Genomic DNA, 13089 nt, shown 5'->3' on the forward strand with positions numbered 1-13089 from the left:
TTCAAAACAGTAAGCGGTAAGAGAGAGAGAGAGAAATCGAGTGAGACATAAATCGAGTGAAACATGAAGCGATCGTACGAAAGCGGGTCACATAAAAAGAAGAAGAAAGACCAAAGGCACGACCTGCTTTCAAAGCTGCCAAAGCTATCCAGCTTTTTTACAGCCACCGCAGTGTTAGCGGGACCGCATCGGCGGCTCAAGAGCAGCCGTCAACGTCGTTTGCTCTCACGTTACTGCTCCTTTCATTCCAAGTGGCTCTGGCTCAGCCAGCAGCCATGCTAATGACGTGTGTCAACAAACTGACGGAGATGATGCACAACTGGTAGTGAATATTGCTCATTCTCCTTCTTCCACTTCGGTTATTGAAATTGATGACAATAACGATAACAATGACTGCGAGACATATATTCTTGTGGATGACCCAGCACTCAAGCCCAAGCAGCTGTGTCTTGGGCAGGCGCACACATATTCTAGTGGATGACCCAGCACTCTGGCCCAAGGGCCGCAGATTCACAAAAGCATACACTTACATAGTAATGAAAAATGATGAGAGGGTGAACAGGTCTTGGTTTGTCTAGTGAAAGTGCAGACCGTGTTTTTTGCTTTTGTTTGTTGTTTGTTGTCAACATAACTAATCTGATTGTTTTTTATGTTATTCTCAATTTGTGAATAGATAATTAACATTTGCATGAAAGAAGGATAGTGACTTTTGTTCATCCCTTGTATGGAGTTTCTCATTATGCGACATAAGGTACAATAGACCGGTAGATGCAGGGGCCCCTAAATTACTGTTCGCCTGGAGCCCCCAAAGGGCTAAGTTCGCCACTGGTCCGAGGTAGGAAACCCAAACGCCGCCGCCGCAAACATTCGCGTCCTACGTCATTTGACGCGATCGCCCGTTTCCCTGTTGTTATTCGATTAAACAATTAAATACAATACAAATATAAAGTAAAAACAAGTGTTATCTAGCGATCCGTTATCTGTATTATGTTATTTCGTATTTTGGAAACATGAGCCGAATGTTTTTTGCAACCTGCCCGGCAACAGACGATCGCGTCGTTTGTTGCCAGGCAGGTTGTCAAGACGTAAACAACTGATGACGTAGGCCGGTACAATTTTCGCCCCCGGTACAATTTTAACGTGACAGCTGCGCTGGAGTCCGAGGTAGGAAACCCAAACGCCACCGTGTTTGGGTGATAGAGTTTAGATCGGGTTAGATTAAATAATCTCTGATATAAATAACAATAATCGGGTTAAATAACTTAACATGGTGTGTCTGGTGTGTTTCCAGCATTCGTAGTGTTGATCAGCAGAGATATAGTCCGCCAAGGCGTTGAGGTTGCTTAGCAACCAGAGACTCTGTCCATGCAAGTGAACGGAGCGTTCCCTCTTCGTCATAACTATCAAACCAAACATCCTTCACATTCACCGAGCGAACATTATGAAAGTAAAATGCACATTTCTCGCTAAAAATGTTTCCATAAACGCATTTAATGGCGTAACTATAACTATTTCCACCCAGAATAAAGAAAGATGTCGGCCGTGGCTGCGCTGGAGTCCGAGGTAGGAAACCCAAACACCGCCGTGTTTGGGTGCATGATAGAGTTTAGATCGGGTTAGATTAAATAATCTCGGATATAAATAACAATAATCGGGTTAAATAACTTCACATGGTGTGTCTGGTGTGTTTCCAGCATTCGTAGTGTTGATCAGCAGAGAAATAGTCCGCCAAGACGTTGAGGTTGCTTAGCAACCAGAGACTCTGTCCATGCAAGTGAACGGAGCGTTCACTCTTCGTCATAACTATCAAACCAAACATCCTTCACATTCACCAAGCGAACTATTTCCACCCAGAATAAAGAAAGATGTCGGCCGTATGCTTCTGTGCAAGCTCACTACTCTCTGCCAGTGACGTCGGGTCAAGCTCCACGCTGATTGGCTACCGCGGCTAAGCGTCACGCGTTGGAGCGTTGAAAGTTAAATTTTCTGAAATCCGGGCGTTGATGCGTTGGGCGCGTTACTGCGTTTACGTGCGTAATTACGTGCAACTGCCGCGCCCAACGCCCCCAACGCAACGCTTCAGCGCTTCAACGCGTGTACCGCGCCTAGACCAATGGTTCCCTCTGCAAAAATGCAGATTTTCAACGCCCCTAACGCGAGCAACGCGGTTGGTGTGGCCGTACCTTTATGCTCATACGCATGACGATTAGCCGCGTTGCCCAATCAGCGTTGAGCTTGACCCGACGTCACTGGCAGAGAGTAGTGAGCTTGGACAGAAGCATACGGCCGACATCTTTCTTTATTCTGTGTGGAAATAGTAACATAGTTACGCCATTAAATGCTTTTATGGAAACATTTCTAGCGAGAAATGTGCATTTTACTTTCATAATGTTCGCTCGGTGAATGTGAAGGATGTTTGGTTTGATAGTTATGACGAAGAGGGAACGCTCCGTTCACTTGCATGGACAGAGTCTCTGGTTACTAAGCAACCTCAACGTCTTGGCGGACTATATATCTGCTGATCAACACTACGAATGCTGGAAACACACCAGACACACCATGTGAAGTTATTTAACCCGATTATTGTTATTTATATCTGAGATTATTTAATCTAACCCGATCTAAACTCTATCACCCAAACACGGCAGCGTTTGGGTTTCCTACCTCGGACTCCAGCGCAGCCACGGCCGACAACTTTCTTTATTCTGGGTGGAAATAGTAACATAGTTACGCCATTAAATGCGTTTATGGAAACATTTTTAGCGAGAAATGTGCATTTTACAATCGTAATGTTCGCTCTGTGAATGTGAAGGATGTTTGGTTTGATAGTTATGACGAAGAGGGAACGCTCCGTTCACTTGCATGGACATGGACTCATCTAGGCGAGTGACGTAGGCGCGTATGGCGCGTATGCGACCATTTTTGACACAAAATGGTCAAGCAACATTTTACGCGCGTATCTCGCGTAAAAATTACGCGAGATACGCGTCTGGTGTGGCCGCACCTTAAGGGGTATAGCAACAGGGGCAGCAAGAAGAAAGCATGTGGCGACATTGCAGTGGCACTTGGTGTGGTGTTCTAAAGTGTCTTAGAGTACCATATTAAGCGCTATATACATTTCATTTATTATTATTATTAAGTTCAACTCGTGACCGTGTTAACTGGTGACCATTAGCCGAATGCGTCTTTTGTTGACGTGGCTACGCCAGCTGTTGGAAATCGGGCCAGACACGTAGCTGTCCTTGCGAATGCCTCTTTGATTTGTCTTTCAATAAAATGTCAAAAACATTCCCATCTCATTCGTATTTGGAGTGTAATTGGAAGAAACTTGTCACGTAGAACCGTTTTAAGCAGAAATAAATGAAAAACGAATGCTTAAAATACGATACATTACGGGATTCGAACTCATACTATCGTGGGGGGGGATATTAAAAAGGTCGGATTTCATTCCATTGTACCGTGGACCCACATAGAAAAGCTCCGCAAAAAAAATTATAAATTCTTCGTGAAAACACGAAAGGCAGCCAGATCAACTTGTGAACTTGCGTTCACAGTTGCTAGGGAAACCACCTACCGTTGCAGCGCGTTGCAGCCAGTAGCCGCGTTTACATGGACACATCTATGCCGCATAGATTTCTATGCGGCATAGAAAATGGTCATGTATACGCCTCATTCGGAATACAATTATCTGTTCGGCATAGATTCTATGCCGAATAGAAGAGGTGGTGTAGTCCGTTTTAAATCGCCATGTATAGGCCTACACTTATTCCGCATAGATTGGGGTTTAACTTACTGCAGCCGCAGTAGTTCGCAATTGGTCCACTGAGCTCCGTCGGTACTTTTAAGCACACCGAACTTCACCGCTGTCAAGGAAAGTGGATTTATTGCCTGATAGGGTTGGATTTCATTCCATTGTACCGTGGACCCACATAGAAAATCTCCGCAAAAAAAAATTATAAATTCTTCGTGAAAACACGAAAGGCAGCCAGATCAACTTGTGAACTTGCGTTCACAGTTGCTAGGGAAACCACCTACCGTTGCAGCGCATTGCAGCCAGTAGCCGCGTTTACATGGACACATCTATGCCGCATAGATTTCTATGCGGCATAGAAAATGGTCATGTATACGCCTCATTCGGAATACAATTATCTGTTCGGCATAGATTCTATGCCGAATAGAAGAGGTGGTGTAGTCCGTTTTAAATCGCCATGTATAGGCCTACACTTATTCCGCATAGATTGGGGTTTAACTTACTGCAGCCGCAGTAGTTCGCAATTGGTCCACTGAGCTCCGTCGGTACTTTTAAGCACACCGAACTTCACCGCTGTCAAGGAAAGTGGATTTATTGCCTGATTCATGTCTTTGTTATCACTCAGTAAAAGTAGTCCGGTAAGCGTGTCCGGTTGCTAAGTGACGGGACACATGGGTGTTATTAATGACGTGTTCGCGTATCGTAGTGTCCGCGCTCGTCCGAGATAACTGTAAATGAGTAGGCTACTACTAGTACTTTTGCAGGCTGAACGTTAAAATACTTCTTAACTTAGAGAGATGGCAGCTGCAGTAGTTCGCAATTGGACCTTCGAGGATTCCTGGTCACTAAATTCCCGTAAGACCACTCTCTCCCACCAGTCTTGGCTGCGGACTCGCATCCAAATTCCCCTGTTTGCGGCGGAGCTTAGGGTAAATATAAAGATCTGACGAGAAATTGACGTTGCTGCGCTGTCGTCCTCCTTCTTAATTGAAGGAGCAGGCAGAGAAAAGCTCTCTCCTGCTGTGCTTTCATTAAAATCAAATTTAAAATCCCCGATAGTGATAAGACATCCATTATGTCGCCGCCGGTCCAGAGATGTGTCAGGTGTGCGCGAGAGACAGAACGGACACTTTTGTTACTGCCATGTATACAGAATACAGTACATTCGGAACACATTTTAGGAACAGATCTATGCCGCATAGAAATCTATGCGGATCAGATGTGCCATGTAAACGCGGCTACTGTGAACTGCCCAGTTTTAGAACGTCGCAGCCCTTCTCGTCGCAAGGCGTCGCAAGGAGTTGCGAGTTGCAAGTCGTTGCAAGGTGAATCTTTGGTCTGAACTGGGCTTTAGGCTGGTCCAACACTTTGAGTGTTCTCTTGTAAAGAGTTGCTAATGGCTTCAATGACAAACTGTTAGTTTGCCCCCAGCTTGTCATACAGTAGGCCTATGTAAGATGTGACTTAATCATGGCATCCATGCCAAGTTTGGCAACATTAAAAGTTAGGGAATTTAATATATTTAAAATTGGCTAGGCAAAACTTGACCCTGTTGCACACTTTCTTAATGTGTGATTTAAAAGAAAGAGTAGAATCAATGATAAAGCCCAGATACTTAAATTGTGGCACTTATGTTTTGACCTAATATTGTTATGTTCGACATGATGTTACATTGTCTTTTGGTAAAAAACATTCCTACGGTTTTATTAACATTAAGTTGCAGGCAGGAATGGTTTGGTCAATTAGTGATCTGGTCCATAGCTGTAGTGAGTTTAGCAGCAGCCAGATCTTTTGTTTTGGCATGCACATGTACTACAGTGTCATCTGCATACATTTGTATTTTGATATCAGGACAAACCAACGGCAGATCATTAATATACAGACTAAACAAAAGCGGGCCAAGTATCGATCCTTGTGGTACCCCATTGCATAAGTTAAGAACTGGTGAACGTTGATTGTTCACAAAAACATGTTGACTTCTACCAGTTAAATATGACTCAATCCATTTGAGTGTTAAAGGTGAGAAGTTAAAAGCAGATAGTTTGGCAATAAGGGCCTGATGGTTGACTGTGTCGAAAGCTTTACGAAGGTCTAAAAACACAGCCCCAACATCACTTTCCTTGTCGACCTTTGCTCGGACCTCCTCTAAGACGAAACACTTAGCTGTTTCCACAGAGTGGTGGGTCCTGAAGCCAAACTGCATGGGATGAAGAGTAAATGGACCATTATTTAAAAAAGAAACAAGCTGCTCTGATACACATTTCTCAGCAACCTTGGAAATTATAGGTAAAATACTGATTGGGCGGTAGTTACATATGTTCTGAGGGTCGTCTGACTTGAATACAGGAGTAACAATTGCTGTCTTCCAGGTTGTTGGTAATATCCCCTGTCGTACTGACTGGTTGATAGTTTGTGTGATGGGGTAGGCTAGGTGACTTGCAGAGATTTAAGCATTTTAGAATCCATACCATAAATATCCTTTGCTGCTAAGATCTTAAGAGAATTAATTATTGCTTGAGTTTTAAGTTCAGAAATAGGTTGAATGCTGAAAGAAGGCTTGTTTTCATCTACTTCTAGAATTCTTGCAGTTGTTTAGGGAAAATTCTGTGCAATTTCAGCCACAGAATTTATAAAATATTCATTAAAAGCTACAGCTAGTTGTGCTGGATCTTGCATTGATTTACCATTCAGATTCAGCTCTAACTGCCTCCTGGGCCTGTGACTAATTCCCATTACATTTTTAATCTGTTCCCAGATCAGCTTTGTGTTACTCTTGCCTCATTGATAATTGCTTTGGCCTTTCTGATGAATTTGTTTACTTTATTACGCAGTGAAGTGAACCTATGTCTGTCAATATTTAATTCGGTCTTCAATGATCTTTTCCATGCAGACTCTCTTTCCTTCATCAGGGTGAATATTTCAGTATTGAGCCATTGATTTTTTTCTTTTCTTTGACCTTTTTAGTAAACTCCTTAACTAGACTATGTAACTTGGCAGATAACAATTTGCTTTCTGCTTCTGTATTGCTTCCAGGAAGTAAATGTTTCCAATCAGTCTGCTGCACTGCTCTTTGGAAATTAGCCATTTAATTTTTTGGAATCCTGAGTGGCTCTTTAGGTTTATTAGAATGATGAAAACGTTTCTTTGTTCGTTTTCTGGACATTAATGTCAGATTATGGTCGGACAGTCCAGTAATACAATTAAATGTCTTAACAACTCTTTCAGGCTTGTTACCAAATATTAATTATATTTGAGTCTGGGAAGATGCAGTTATTCTAGTTGGACCTTCCAACAATTGTGTAAAATCCAGACTATCTATAATCTGTTTAAGGGGTTTCCTATTAGTTTTATCTAACCAGTTACAATTTAGATCGACAAGTAGTATTAGTATGTGTAACTAGATATCCCAATGCATTTTCTTGGTTGATCATGTATCATCAGGTAATAAACAATAATCCATTAAACAATAATGTTAAATGAGTAACTTCTACTTGGAATCTTATTTTATACTTAACACTTATTTTCCTAAAGAACATGAGTAGTTTCTCTATCCGTGGACAGGTTTTGAGTGGAGGATTAAACCACCAGCCCCTTGGACGCTTCTGCCATCGTCGTACAGGTACATCTTTGTTATGCACACACACACACACACACACACACACACACACACACACACACACACACACACACACACACACACAGACACACATGCACACGCACACGCACACACACACACACACACACACACACAGTTTCCACCAGAAGAACACTCTGGCTGTATTGACCCGCACCCAGTGTCCACCACTAGAAGAAGGTTGTTGCACTGGGGCATCTCCCAGCGTCCAAGAGTAGAAGACTGTGGTTGAACTGGGCAGCTGAAAAAGCACGTAGTACTACACTACACATATGACAGCACATTCATTCAGCCCTGGAGAGGGGGGGAAGAGGAGGAGAGGAGGGGGGGGGAGAGGAGGAAGGGAGGGAGGAGGAAAAGAGGAGGAGAGGAAGAGGGGATGAGAAAAAGGAGTGGATAGGGAGGAGGGGGATGAGGTGGGGGGGAGGGAGGTTGGGGAGATGGAGGGGAGGAGGAGGTGGAGGAGGAGATGGAGGGGAGGAGGAGCAGACGCGGGGCTGGATTTCTAGGAAAGAGGAGGTGCTGGGTGGTGTCTACGCTCCCGTCCAGCTGAGCAGCTTCTTAAAATAAGCAAACAGTGGCCAGACTGGACCTGCCAGGCGTCTGGCTCTCTGTCTGGCTCTCTTTCTGGGCCGCACTGCCACTAAATATTGGTGACAGGTGTTTCGAAGCAGCCACACCTGGTGATCATTAACATACACACCCCTGGACATCCGCCAGACACACACACACACACACACACACACGTACACCGACATAAGCACGTACGCATGCACACACACACACACACACACAGACACATAGACACTCACATGCAGGAGCATGCACATTCACACCGCCTATATTCAATCATTTTGTGGATGAGAGGAGAGGTGTAGAGGTGAGGACAGGAGGGGGGAGAGGACAGAGAGGAGAGAAGAGGAGAGGCAGAGAGGTGAGGACAGGAGGGGAGAGAGGAGAGGTGAGGACAGGAGGGGAGAGAGGAGAGCTGAGGACAGGAGGGGAGAGAGGAGAGTTTAGGACAAGAGGGGAGAGAGGAGAGCTGAGGACAGGAGGGGAGAGAGGAGAGCTGAGGACAAGAGGGGAGAGAGGAGAGCTGAGGACAGGAGGGGAGAGAGGAGAGCTGAGGACAGGAGGGGAGAGAGGAGAGGTGAGGACAGGAGGGGAGAGAGGAGAGGTGAGGACAGGAGGGGAGAGAGGAGGGCTGAGGACAGGAGGGGAGAGAGGTGAGGACAGGAGGGGAGAGAGGAGAGGTGAGGACAGGAGGGGAGAGAGGAGAGGTGAGGACAGGAGGGGAGAGAGGAGAGGTGAGGACAAGAGGGGAGAGAGGAGAGCTGAGGACAGGAGGGGAGAGAGGAGAGCTGAGGACAGGAGGGGAGAGAGGAGAGGTGAGGACAGGAGGGGAGAGAGGAGAGGTGAGGACAAGAGGGGAGAGTTTTCTTGGGATTTCCACCAGAGATGTTCCCAGTGCCTGCTTGCCTGTTTGTCTGTGCTGGTCATATGGGTTGTAGTTTCTTAAAACCAAATTGATACACATGCATAGGCACCTGGACCATAGGAACCCTGTGGATCTCTCTGTCAGCGGCGTTACCCACAGAGTCCAGAGGTTGTGGGCATCTCTGTCTTAAAAGGATTTGCAAAACATGCATTTGAGATTATTTTTACTTTACTTTTACTATTACTTCTAGCTAGAAGCCTGGGAATTAGGACTTGTAAAGCTTTTCATCTTTACCTTATAAATATCGACCTAGAACAATAAAGTGGGGAACCACGGCGTATTGACCCACCCACTACTGACAGCGGCTCTTCGACCCCCTAGTCAAAGTATAATCTGGTCTTTAGAGGGAGCCTGGCGTTGGTCTGCCTTTAAGGCTGGTCATGTTTAGACCATTCTGGAACCGCTACAGTAACTAGACTCCTGTTGCCAGGGATGGGCGTTCCATTTGCATCCAATAAGTCTAAATACATTTATCAAATTATCTGATGTTAACACATCTCATATGTATAGACTGTGTTTATCCAAACAGCACATTTCTCCTGTTTTCACCTCAAAAAAAGGATTTGGTTATCGCAGACTAAGAAACACCAAGAAGTACTAGCACACACACACACAGACACACTCAGACCTACATCCCGCCCACCCGCACACACACATCTGGTCGAAAGTTATGGTAATTGTGCATAATTGTTTTGGCTTGCACAAAACACATTGATACTAATGTTACTTGCACATAATTTGAACATACCAACACAAACATGAATGCACACGCACACAAACAAACATACACACACACACACATACACACGCACACAGTGGGCTCTCACCTGGGTGGCAGTCCAAGGGCTTCTTGGGCCAGTTTTAGTTGCTGTCGTCCGAGGATGTCGCAGACAGTGTTTGTTTTGTGTGTGTGTGTGTGTGTGTGTGTGTGTGTGTGTGTGTGTGTGTGTGTGTGTGTGTGTGTGTGTGTGTGTGTGTAGGTGTAGGTGTATGTGTGTGTGCACCAGGGGAAACCTGGTGGCTTGGTTGTGCTGTGTGCTGAGATGTGTGAGTGTATCGAGTGAGAGAAAAAGAGAAAAGGAGAAAGAGAAAAAGGGAGAGAAGGGAGAGGGAGGGAGGGAGAGAGGTAAGGTGTGTGCAAGCATCTCTCTCCTCCCCTGGACCCAATGAGAGACAGAGAGAAAGAGAGAGAGAGAGAGAGAGAGAGAGAGAGAGAGAGAGAGAGAGAGAGAGAGAGAGAGAGAGAGAGAGAGAGAGAGAGAGAGAAAGAGAGAGAGAGAGAGAGAGAGAGAGAGAGAGAGAGAGAGAGAGAGAGAGAGAGAGAGAGAGAAAGAGAGAGAGGTGTGCGCAAGCATCTCTCTCCTCCCCTGGATCCAATGAGAGACAGAGAGAAAGAGAGAGAGAAAGAGGGAGAGAGAGAAAGAGGGAGAGAGAGAGAGAGAGAAAGAGAGAGAGAGACAGACAGACAGAGATAGAGAGTCAGAGAGAGAGAGAGTCTGTCAGTCTGCCTGTCAGTCTGTCTTTTTCCTGTCTACCTACGTACCTGTCTGGCCGTAGTGTTGTGAGAGTAATTTAGATGAATATGCTGGATTTCATACGACCTCATCATCTCCTCCTCTTCCTCTCTACCTCCTCTTCCTCTCTGCCTCCTCTTCCTCTCTACCTCCTCATCATCTCTACCTCCTCTTCCTCTCTACCTCCTCATCATCTCTACCTCCTCTTCCTCTCTACCTCCTCTTCCTCTCTACCCCCTCCTCCTCTCTACCTCCTCATCATCTCTACCTCCTCTTCCTCTCTACCTCCTCATCATCTCTACCTCCTCTTCCTCTCTGCCTCCTCTTCCTCTCTACCTCCTCATCATCTCTACCTCCTCTTCCTCTCTACCTCCTCTTCCTCTCTACCCCCTCCTCCTCTCTACCTCCTCATCATCTCTACCTCCTCTTCCTCTCTACCTCCTCATCATCTCTACCTCCTCTTCCTCTCTACCTCCTCTTCCTCTCTACCCCCTCCTCCTCTCTACCTCCTCATCATCTCTACCTCCTCTTCCTCTCTACCTCCTCATCATCTCTACCTCCACTTCCTCTCTGCCTCCTCTTCCTCTCTACCTCCTCATCATCTCTACCTCCTCTTCCTCTCTACCTCCTCTTCCTCTCTACCCCCTCCTCTTCTCTACCTCCTCATCATCTCTACCTCCTCTTCCTCTCTACCTCCTCATCATCTCTACCTCCTCTTCCTCTATACCTCCTCTACATCCTCTGTTCCTCTCTACCTCCTCATCCTCTCTTCCATTCGACCCCCTCTTTCTCTCTTCCTCTCTACCGCCTCATCCTCTCTTCCTATCTACCTCCTCTTCCTCAATACCACCTCATCCTCTCTTCCTCTCTACCTCCTCATCCTCTCTTCCTCTTTACCTCTTCATCCTCTCTTCTTCTCTCCCTCCTCATCCTTGTCTTTAATCTGGTCTGTCTTCACTCTGAAATGCCTTTTCTCTCTACCTCTTTGAGATCTCCAGCGTGTTCTAGCCCTCCTCCTCTTCCTCCTTCTCCTCCTCCTCCCTACTCATTCCTCACTAACTCGTCAATACCATTAACCTTATATTGTTAAACTAATGAATATTAAGCTGAACATGTCTATATTGTTGTGTGTTCATGTCTGTACGTGTGTGTGTGTGTGTCTGTGTGTGTGTGTGTGTGTGTGTGTGTGTGTGTGTGTGTGTGTGTGTGTGTGTGTGTGTGTGTGTGTGTGTGTGTGTGTGTGTGTGTGTGTCTGTGTGTTTGTGGTTGCGTGTGTGTGCCTTAGCCTGTGCCTGTGCGTGTGAGAGAGAGCCATCAGGCTTGGCGTGTGCAGACGGCGAGCAGCTACGTTGTAAACAAAACCACAGAAAAAGGTTACTCATTTCTCTCACAATGAAGCGTGTGAAACGATCTCAGCTGAACACCAACACCCAGAGACAGGGGGGGAGAGAGGGGGGGCAGGGGAGAGAGGGTCAACCGAGGTCAGACGGAAAGAGAGTGAAAGAGAGAGAGAGAGAGAGAGAGAGAGAGAGAGAGAGAGAGAGAGAGAGAGAGAGAGAGAGAGAGAGAGAGAGAGAGAGAGCGAGAGAGAGCGAGAGAGAGCGAGAGCGAGAGAGAGAGAGAGAGAGTGGAATAGTAAGAGAGAATGAAATAGAGATACTGGGGGTTGGGGGGCTGAGAGAGATGAGAGAGATGTATGGCGAGAGAAAAAGTGAGGAGGAAGAGAAATAGTGGTGAGGGAGAGCGAGAGAGGGAAGGAAGGGGAGATCGAGGTAAGCTGACATACTCTTGGCCAGCTGCCCAGATGTATTCAGGCTGGTAGAGCCAGACGGTAAGAAAACAGCCCGGTCCAGACCGCCCCGCCAGCAGACACAAAGTCATACAGCAAGCCCCCCCACCCCTACCCCCCAGCTGAATGCACCATACACTCTTAGAGCGGTGATTCGGGACCCCACTACTACAAATCACTTTGTGAACTACTACTTAACACCTGGTGATTAACTAATACTAAACACTTTATGAACTACTACTTAACACTTACTGATAAACTACCGCTAAACACTAAATTAAATCACTTATTAAGTGTTTGTGAACTATTACTAAACAGTTAGTGATGGAACTACTACTACCACTCCACACACAGTGGTAAGTAGTAATTCACTCTGTGTTCAGTTGTAGTATATTACAAAGTGTTGTAATGAACAACTACTGAGGAACTACTACAAAAAGCTCTGTGAACTACTGTTATCCACTTGGTGATGAACTACTAACAAACACTTAGGGAACTCCTAAACACTTAGTGAACTACTACTAAACACTAAGTGATCACTTATCACCATCTGAACCTCAACCAAACCTATTTCACAGAGTGAACAACGTCTAAACATCTGGTGAACTTCCACTAGTCACTGAACTAATACTGAGGACTTAGTGAACTCCCATTAAACACCCTATAAACTGTTACTAAACCCTAAGTGAACCACCAATAAACACCTAGTGAACCACTACTAAACCCCCAGTGAACCTCTACTAAACACCCAGTGAACCCCTAAACCTCTAAGCGTACTCACTCATCCCTTAGTGTGCTGGGATGTGAATATGTTCACTGGGACATTGATTTTATAGCAGATGTTGTAAAGCTCTTTTAGGAAGTAAACCTTTGGAGGTAGTTAAACTTCATATTCCCTGAATG

The 13089-nt window shown here is 45.6% G+C and overlaps 1 protein-coding gene across 1 annotated transcript in view; it reads right to left on the reverse strand.

The window, feature by feature from the left end:
• ttc16 (tetratricopeptide repeat domain 16) overlaps positions 1 to 9950 on the reverse strand; it is a 56499-nt gene extending 46549 nt beyond the window's left edge. Inside the window, exon 1 of the mRNA XM_030364542.1 lies at positions 9711 to 9950. The gene's annotated coding sequence lies outside the window, so the exon portion shown is untranslated. The remainder of the gene's footprint in view (positions 1 to 9710) is intronic.
• Positions 9951 to 13089: the final 3139 nt, after the last annotated feature.

This window comes from Gadus morhua, chromosome 8 (genome assembly GCF_902167405.1).
Source record: "Gadus morhua chromosome 8, gadMor3.0, whole genome shotgun sequence".
NCBI lineage: Eukaryota > Metazoa > Chordata > Actinopteri > Gadiformes > Gadidae > Gadus > Gadus morhua.